General features: G+C 52.1%; 1 protein-coding gene across 1 annotated transcript in view; it reads right to left on the bottom strand.

The window, feature by feature from the left end:
• Window positions 1-8,384, bottom strand: part of Stk10 (serine/threonine kinase 10) — a 101,988-nt gene that overhangs the window by 78,334 nt on the left and 15,270 nt on the right. The gene's annotated exons all lie outside the window — the stretch shown is intronic.

Here is an 8,384-nt window from a genome sequence, read left to right as displayed (position 1 = left end):
ATATTCATGTGTGTGTATGGTGTATGTGGGGATGCCTCTGTGGGGGGGTCATGTGCCTATGGGGGGGTTATGTGCCTGTGGGGGGTCATGTGTATGTGTATGTGGGGGGGATGTGCATGTATTCATGTGGGGGGTATGTGTATGTATTCATGTATATGTGTGTATGTGGGGATGCCTCTGTGGGGGGGGTCATGTGCCTATGGGGGGTGCATGTGCCTGTGGGGGGTCATGTGTATGTATTCATGTATGTGTGTATGTGGGGATGCCTCTGGGGGGGTTATGTGCCTGTGGGGGGTCATGTGTATGTGTATGTGGGGGGTCATGTGTATGTGTATGTGGGGGGTCATGTGTATGTGTATGTGGGGGGGAGTTGTCCCACCTGCATCGTAGTAAACTGCCCCCTGGCTACATGCCACCTGGGCAGACCACTGCTTCTTATCTGCCGAGAAAGAGTGAAGGCTTTCCTAGGACGGCACAGTCAGGATTCTTACCAGGAGCTGCTGAGGACGTGGAAGGGAGAACTGGAACGGGGCAGGACAGCAGTGGAGCACCCAGAGACCAACACAGACGCTGCAGTCCTGCTACAGGTTCAGAGCCAGAGGGAGCCCGAAGTGGGGATTCCAGCTCGTCAGCTAACACATACATACAATAGGCTGCTCTCCCACCATGATGCCGAAACAGTAACAAATGAGCCCTGAGAATGCTGCTCTCTGCGGCTGGAGAAATGGCTCAGTCGTTAAGAGCACTGGCTGTTCTTGTAGAAGTCCTGGGTTCGATTCCCAGCACCCACACAGTGGCTCACAACCATCCATAATTCCACGGGAGGGGGATTCAGTGCCCTCTTCTGGCCTTCTTGGGCACTGCATTAGAAATAAAGGTTGGAGTTGGAGAGATTTAAAGCATGGGCTGCTCTTCCAGAGGTCTTGAGTTCGATTCTCAGCAACCACATGGTGGCACAAAACTATCTATAATGAGACCTAGAGCACACAGGCACAACACTGTATACATAATAAATTTTAAAAAAAACTTTGAAAAGGGAAATAAAGGTTAAAAATATGAAAGAAAGGAACAAAGAAAAAAGAAAATAAATGCTGGTCTCTAAGTGAAACAAGACAGGCACAAAAGCTAAATACTTATGATTCCATCTAACTGACCCAAAGTGGTCAGTGACAGACAGAAACGGAGGCTACCAGGATTGCGGGGATGGGGTTCCACTTATAGGATCCACTTATTGTTGGAGATGATTTAAAAATAAACAAACAAAAATCCTTGAGCCAGACATAGTGACACAGGCCATGAATCTCAGCACTCGGGAGGCAGAGGCAGGCAGATCTCTGTGAGTCTAAGGCCAGCCTGGTCTACTAGAGCTAGCTGCAGGACAGGCTCCAAAGCTACAGAGAAACCCTGTCTCAGAAAACTAATAAAAGGCTGCGTTCAGTGTTGATGGAGGTCACACTGATGACACAGCCATGGGCACCAGCGGCTGCTTTTCCACAAGCACAGGAGCAGTGGGTACCCCAGGGCCGTGGACAACCGAGCTCCACCTGTGCCTTCTGGAGGGCGCTGTGCCTCCGCCCACTCTGACCTCTGACCTTAGCTGACAACAGTTCTTCCTGGGCATCTATCTCCAGCCCCAGGATGACAGTACGCATTCACCCACAGGGCCAGGACACAGCAATGCGCAGCTCAGACCCCCACAGTGAAGGTGAGAAGCAAGGCCAAATTCAGAGAGGTGCCTGGACACTGCAGCCGGGTCTTCTATCATCGCAGGGTCTCTCCATTCTCTAGGGCAGCGGTTCTCAACCGTCCTAGTGCTGCGACCCATTAATAGAGCTCCTCATGTTGTGGCGACCCCCGGCCGTAAAGTTATTTTTGTTGCTACTTCATAGCTGTAATTTTGCTACTGCTATGAATCGCAATGAATCTGTTTCTGCTGGTCTTAGGCGACTCCTATGAAAGTGTCTCAAAGGGGTCACGGCCCACAGGTTGAGAACCTCTGCTCTAGACTATTCAAAACTCATACAATCCCCAGCGCTGAGAAGCCTCTGAAACCTGATGACCTTTGCTATGCCTCGGGTAAGACCCACGCAGGGGGCACTCAACAGCTACCCTCTCCCTGGCCTCAGGGATTTAGGTCTGAATGGAGAGGTGCCACCTACCCTGCTGAGAGGCACTAGTGACTGTTTACGATGGGCGTGGCCCCAGAAGGCAGGCACCAACCTTAGAAGGAACCTTTGAGAAGGAAGTGGCGGGGAGGATGCAAACAGGCGTTTTTGCTGTCTATTCTCAGTTTGGGTTATCCTAAGCTGCCAAGAGCTCCGCCCTGTGCCCCTGCAGTAATTAGGGCAGGTGGTTTCTGGGGTAGGGGGGTGAGGAACTTGGGGGGGAGACAGACAGGGCTAGCTTACCCTGGGCCCACACTTCTTAGGTGTGCTAACCTAGTTTACTATCTCAACCATCCTCCAGGGCGGTGCAGTTAGGCAGGCAGACTGAGGCAAAGTCCCAAGAGCAGAGTAGCATGTGGTCCTGGACCTCTGGAAGGCACGCTCCCACTAACCAGTCTTCCTCCAAAGTGTTTTTCAGACCAAAGGTCATGAGACCTTCAGCACCCAGCCCAGGAGCCCAGGTCAATAGGATGTGTGTGTTGGGGTGGGGTGGGGTGTCCCTTTTCCCCACCATTCAGTTTTGAGTGCTTGTTCAGAACACCTTAAAAATTCATTAGATGAGCAGTTAGAGTCTCTCTCTTTTAGAAGAGAAGTTAGGCACCTCTGGGCCTTTGGAGAGGCAGAGAGGAAGGGTGAGGCCTTTTGGGGTGGCAGATGGAAGGTCAGGTGACCACAGCACCTCCTCAACCACAATGAGCGAGGCAAAGCCACCCGTTCACCACCACCTTTCGGAGCCGAGGGTTCTGGAGAAGGCTGAATGTCACCTTGAAACAGAGATGTTTTCCTGTAGATGTGGGGGTGGGAAGGTTTTCCAGGAGCGCGCAGATCTGCTTTGCCCACACTGTAAACGCAGCGCTGACCGAAGGGCCGGGGCTTCAGCAAGGAGCCAGTGTCAGCACCAAGACTGCCCAGTCAGTGCCCGCTGCCTCACTCAGATTTCAGAACCCAGAGTCCACCAGGGAGGGGCTATGCGGTCACCGTGCCAAAAACAAATTCCTTAAGAGTCTGGCTGGGGCAACAATCCAGTCCCAAAAGGCAGCAGAGGATGTTGCAACAGCAATGATTAAAAAAAAAAAAAAAAAGGCCAGTCAGTGCTGACCACTGCCACTCCTCAGGCCTGGAAGGCAAATACCATTCTCAGGCAACAGAGGAGGAAGCTACAATTCGGACAGGCGTGTGACTTTTGAAGGACCCATCTGTCACAAGCCTGTCTGCTCCTCGGGAGCTAACCACAAGCACAGCCAGCCCCAAGCACTCACAGCAAGGGGGCCTTGACAGGTGCAGACACTGAGGCAGGCACTAGCTACATGCGTACTTCCCAGATGGCAGACTGGGGCCTGGAAAGGAGAGGATGGAGGTACTGGGTTCAAAGAGCTTCCTGGAGGCTGCCTGTTTGCGAGTCTGTCTGTCTTTCTGTTTTATGTAGAGGAAAATGGATGATCAGGTGTAGCACCATTGATCAGTTTGTAGCAACAACTATTTGGGAGGCCGGAGGATCAGTTGAGCCCAGGAGTTCAAGCCCATCCTGGCCAACAGAGTGAGACACCCATAAAAAGAGAAACCGTGTATTCAGAAGGGTGAAGCCAAGTCCAAAGTCATATAGCTGTAACTAACAGACTTGGACCCTTGGTGTTTTAAAGACCTTGAATCGAACTGCTTTCTAGAGTTGCCTATACAGTCAGCATGAGTCCTGCCTGGACCTCCATTTTTTCCTCTGTATAGGTGGAGGGTGGGGCATGATGCCCAAGCTCTCTCTGTGCTATGGGGAGAGGCTGGAGGGAGGGGTGAACTTCTGAACAAATGAGGTGCTCTTGGAGGCGAACAGGCGGGCTTCCCATAAACACACAGCATCAAGGCTTCCATCTCACCAGTACCGAGGCCAGGCCAGGGATGAGGGGGATTCCCCAGGCACACTGGTGACTGGCGGTCTCTAACCTTGGAGCCCACACCCTTGAAAGCCAACACAGTGGCGACTTGTGTTTTCTGGCCCAGACAGTCTGTGGGAACAATCCTCCCCGTTGTGACCGCCTGGGGCCCAGCCTAGAGGAGGTGGGGCCATCCTCCCAGCCCAGCCAAGAACTCTGTCCCACCCCAGGGGTGCAGCAAGCCAGTTCAGAAGCTGGGGGATCACTGAGATCTGGAAGCATGGAAGTCAGCAGAGGACCCAGACCCTTCCCTTCTCTGGCCGCCAGATGACCACTTGGTCCCCTCCCTTCCCAGGAAATGGCTGATATCCCAGAATGCAGACAGGCCTTCAGCCATAGCTTTGAAATCTAAGTCCTTGATTCCCATTCTCCAGATGGGGAAACTGTGTACACACACACACACACACACACGAACACAGAAACCCATGCCTGAGCACAAAGATGGAAGGAGAATGGGGTGCAGAAGACATGGGCCTCAGAGTCTCTGCAGCTGCCTGGAAGGGTCCTGGGGCACCCCATTCCCACTGTTCACGAAAAACTCTACTGTCTCTGGGAACTGCTTCACTCTCAGTCCGAGAATCCAGAAGGGCTGACCCCTCCCTGGCTTAGCTGCACATCCAGGCCCAAGTAGTCAGAGGCAAGCTTCGTCGCAGCTACAGGTTCAGGGTCGGGCATGTGACCCAAGACAGGCAAACTGTCCCTGAATGGTTTCTTGTCTGTTTTTGGATTTTTCTTTATATTATTATTATTATTTGCATTTTCTTAAGATTACCAGAAAGGAGCTTTCTCTTTCTCTGGGGTAGCTACACTGGCAGAGTGGAAGGGTAGAGAACTGTGGGTATCGCCCCCACCTTCCTGGCTCCTGTGCTAAGGCTCAGACCTAAGGTTCATGCATGCTAGACAAGGGCTCTACACTGAATTATGTCCCTAGTCCTGCATTTTAACCAGTCTAAGGTGGGTTTCGGTTTTTGGCACATGTATGGTATGTCTGCATGTGTATGTCTGTACATGCATGCAAAGGCCTGAGGCTGATGCTGGGTGTCTTTCTACATCACTCAGAGCTCACGGCTTTGGCTCATCTAGCCAGTTTACCCCACAGGATTGCCTGGCTCCAACTCCCATAGGTTGGGATTACGGGCTTTTCCATGGGTGGTGTGAACCAAACTCTGACCGCCATCTTACAGAGTGCTTACACTGAGCCATCTCCCCAGCCTGAATTTATTATTCATTATTGATGCTGGGGACTGGACCCGAGGCCTCCACATTCTAGGCAAGCATCCTACCATCGAGCTATCCCCATGCAGGAGAGTCTACCTTGTCACTTCTGCAGACAGTCCGCCAGAAGGTAAAGACAAGGCAGAAGCCGGGCCCACAGAGGGAGGAGCCAGAGTTCGTAGGGTTACAACACCAGAGCCAGCTCCTCATGATGCTACTCTTAGGTTTCTGAGTTCCCTGGGGACTCGGGTCATTTTTCTACCAAAAGGGAAATGAGTCTCCCATCCAGGGATGTACCCAAAGAGAGCAGGCATTACAGAAGGGCTTTAGCACCAACCACACGTGTAACGAGGGCCATCTCCACTGCCACCCTGATCAGAGAGGGACATTCACAAGATGCCCAAGAGACCTGAGATCTGGGGACCAAAGTGGCAAGTATGACCAAGACCACAGGGAAACTGAAACCACAGACTGTCCTGCCAAAAGAATCCTCTATACACGTATTAAAGAATTAAGAATGCTCTGTACATGTATTAAATTAGCAAAAGCAGGCAATAATGACCAGATGCCGGCGGCTGGGTAGTATAGCAGTCCTCATTACAGGCGAGAATATAAACAGCTTCGGTCTTTCAGAGGCAAGAACTGGCCACAGCTGCTCTGTTTTGTTTTGTTGTGTTTGAGACAGGTTTAAAATACCCTTTAAGCCTATTATCCCTCATTTCTGGGAATTTAGAGCCAAGAAATAATTCAAGAAAGACAACAAAAGAGCCATACAGGATCACACTCGTAGCCCATAACAACGGAAATGAGGTAGGAGCAGCCTAAATGCTCAATGGTGAGAAAACTATTAAATTGCTTTAATGGGACATTAGCAACCCTTGAGCACAGTAAGTGAACAATCCAGCGACGAGGAAAACCAGCTAAGCCATCAGAGTAACACAACAGGGGAATGAAATTGCCCTTGGGAAGCGTGCATGCCTACAGACAGAGAGGAGCTGAGGACAGGCCACGGAGAACAAGTGGTTTCCCTCCTGTGCCAGCTGGCAATTACACACAGGAGTCCCCGCTGAGGGTCAGAGGGTAGAAAGGCGTCTCCTGCACAGGTGAGCACTTGCCCAGACCTGGCCGTGCCCGGTCTTATAGGCTGGCAGAGGCAGCCAGCCAGAGCTGCGCTGTCCAGATGGCTGTGCTCACTACCTAGGGAGGTCGAAATGAATAGGAATAAAGCGAAGTGAAACTTGAGTTCCTCGGTGGCATTTGCCATGTGCTGAGTGCTTCCTGACCAAGAAGAGGCGGCTGCCATACTGAACACAGCAGACGAGCAGAGCAGCCTCACATCTGCAGAAAGTTCTGGTGGATACTACACGCAGGCTTGAACTCCCATCCTTCAGGCAGAAAATGTCCTCTCGGAGGTGAGAGAATCTGGAAAAGGCTTCTTTTCCAGAAAGAGAAAAGGAGATAGAGTTGGTCCAGACATTCCCACCCCTAGACACACAGCCATTGCTGAGATCTCCTAGCAACCTGGCTAGGCCTCAGGGTATAAGGAAAGGTTTCCAGCTGACCTGTCCAGGAAAGTCTATGTGTGGGTAACGGCTCAAATCTGGAGCAGGCAAGGCTAAATAAAGGTTTCAACTTTCTTGTCTCTGGATGCTCAGTGCCTATGCTAGGCATCCGTCAAAGGAGGTTCAGGCCACTGGAACCGGTGGGTCTTGGTCTGTGTCATACGCAGGGTATAGGAAACCGAGCTGAGTGCTGCCAATCACAGGGGGGCTTTGTTTCAAAGAGTGGGGAGAGGGGTCTGGCTCTGGAGGGACCAGGGACCAGGGATCCTAGAGGCTACTGTACAGCAGAGGGGGACAGGAGAGAGATTGCAAGCCCAGCAAGCAGGAGCAGGCAGGGAAAAACACCCAAGGGCTCTGCCATCTGGGAGTGGCAGCCTTATGGCCTCAGCGTAAGTCCCACAGCAGGTCTTCAGAGACAGGACACTGAACACAGGCCCAAGAGAGACAGATGTAAATTGCCTACTTCTATAGGAAAGGAAAAAAATGACCAGAGAGAGCAAGAAACCTTTCCCAGGTCACATAGCTATAAAGTGGCTTTTGGGACCTGAACTCAGGTCTGGCTCTCTGCCCAGGTCTTTCTTTACCTTAGTAGACACCACCTCCAGGGTCTCTATCCCAATGGCACTGGACCCCGATCCCCTTCATCTCCTGCCTCACTGCCTACAAGCACACACACTGAGGGTAAAGCCTCAGGGGCTCCCTGAAGCCGACCAGAAACAGCCTGAGCTCCCTGGCCAGCCCTTGTTAGTGCTGCCAGTACAGGCTGCTGGTGCCGTGGTCATGTGCAACCAAGACCTGAGCTGACTGTGAGCTCTGAAAGGCCAAGCCCACGTCTGATTCCCCACAGAGCCTGGCACAGAACATCCAGGAATGGGGTGGGGAGAACAGGGAGGGAGCCTTGAAGACAGACGCGAGGGAAGATGGATGGATGGGTGGATGAGTGGGTGGGCAGACGGGTGTAAATGAGTGGTGTGGTGGTTTGGTTGAGAAAGGCCATTACAGGCTCACACATTAGATTGCCTGGTTCCCAGTAAGTGGAACTATTCGGGAAGGATTAGGAGGTGTGGCCTCGTTGGAGGAGGTGTGTCACTGGGGGTGGGCTTCAAGGTTTTAAAAGCCCATACCATTCCCAGGTAGCTCCCTCTAGCTCTGCCTCATGCTTGTGGATCAGATGCAAGCTCTTAGCTATTGCTCCAGTACTATGCTTCTGCCGTGATGATCTAAGCGCCTGCAACTGTAAGTCCCTGACAAATTTCTTCTTTTATAAGTGGCCTTGGTCAATGTGTCTCTTCATAGAAATAGAAAAGTAGCCGAGAAAGGTGGGTAGGAGGGTGGCTAAGCAGACAGGTGGGTAGGAGGGTGGCTGAGCAGACAGGTGGGTAGGAGGGTGGCTAACTAGACAGGTGGGTAGGAGGGTGGCTGAGCAGACAGGTGGGAAGGAGGGTGGCTAAGCAGACAGGTGGGCAGGAGGGTGGCTAAGCAGACAGGTGGGCATGAGGGTGGCTAAGCAGACAGGT

The sequence above is a fragment of the Microtus ochrogaster genome, chromosome 7, assembly GCF_000317375.1.
Source record: "Microtus ochrogaster isolate Prairie Vole_2 chromosome 7, MicOch1.0, whole genome shotgun sequence".
Lineage (NCBI taxonomy): Eukaryota > Metazoa > Chordata > Mammalia > Rodentia > Cricetidae > Microtus > Microtus ochrogaster.
The sequence above is the reverse complement of the archived record's forward strand: the minus strand, read 5'-3'. Positions and strand labels throughout refer to the sequence as shown.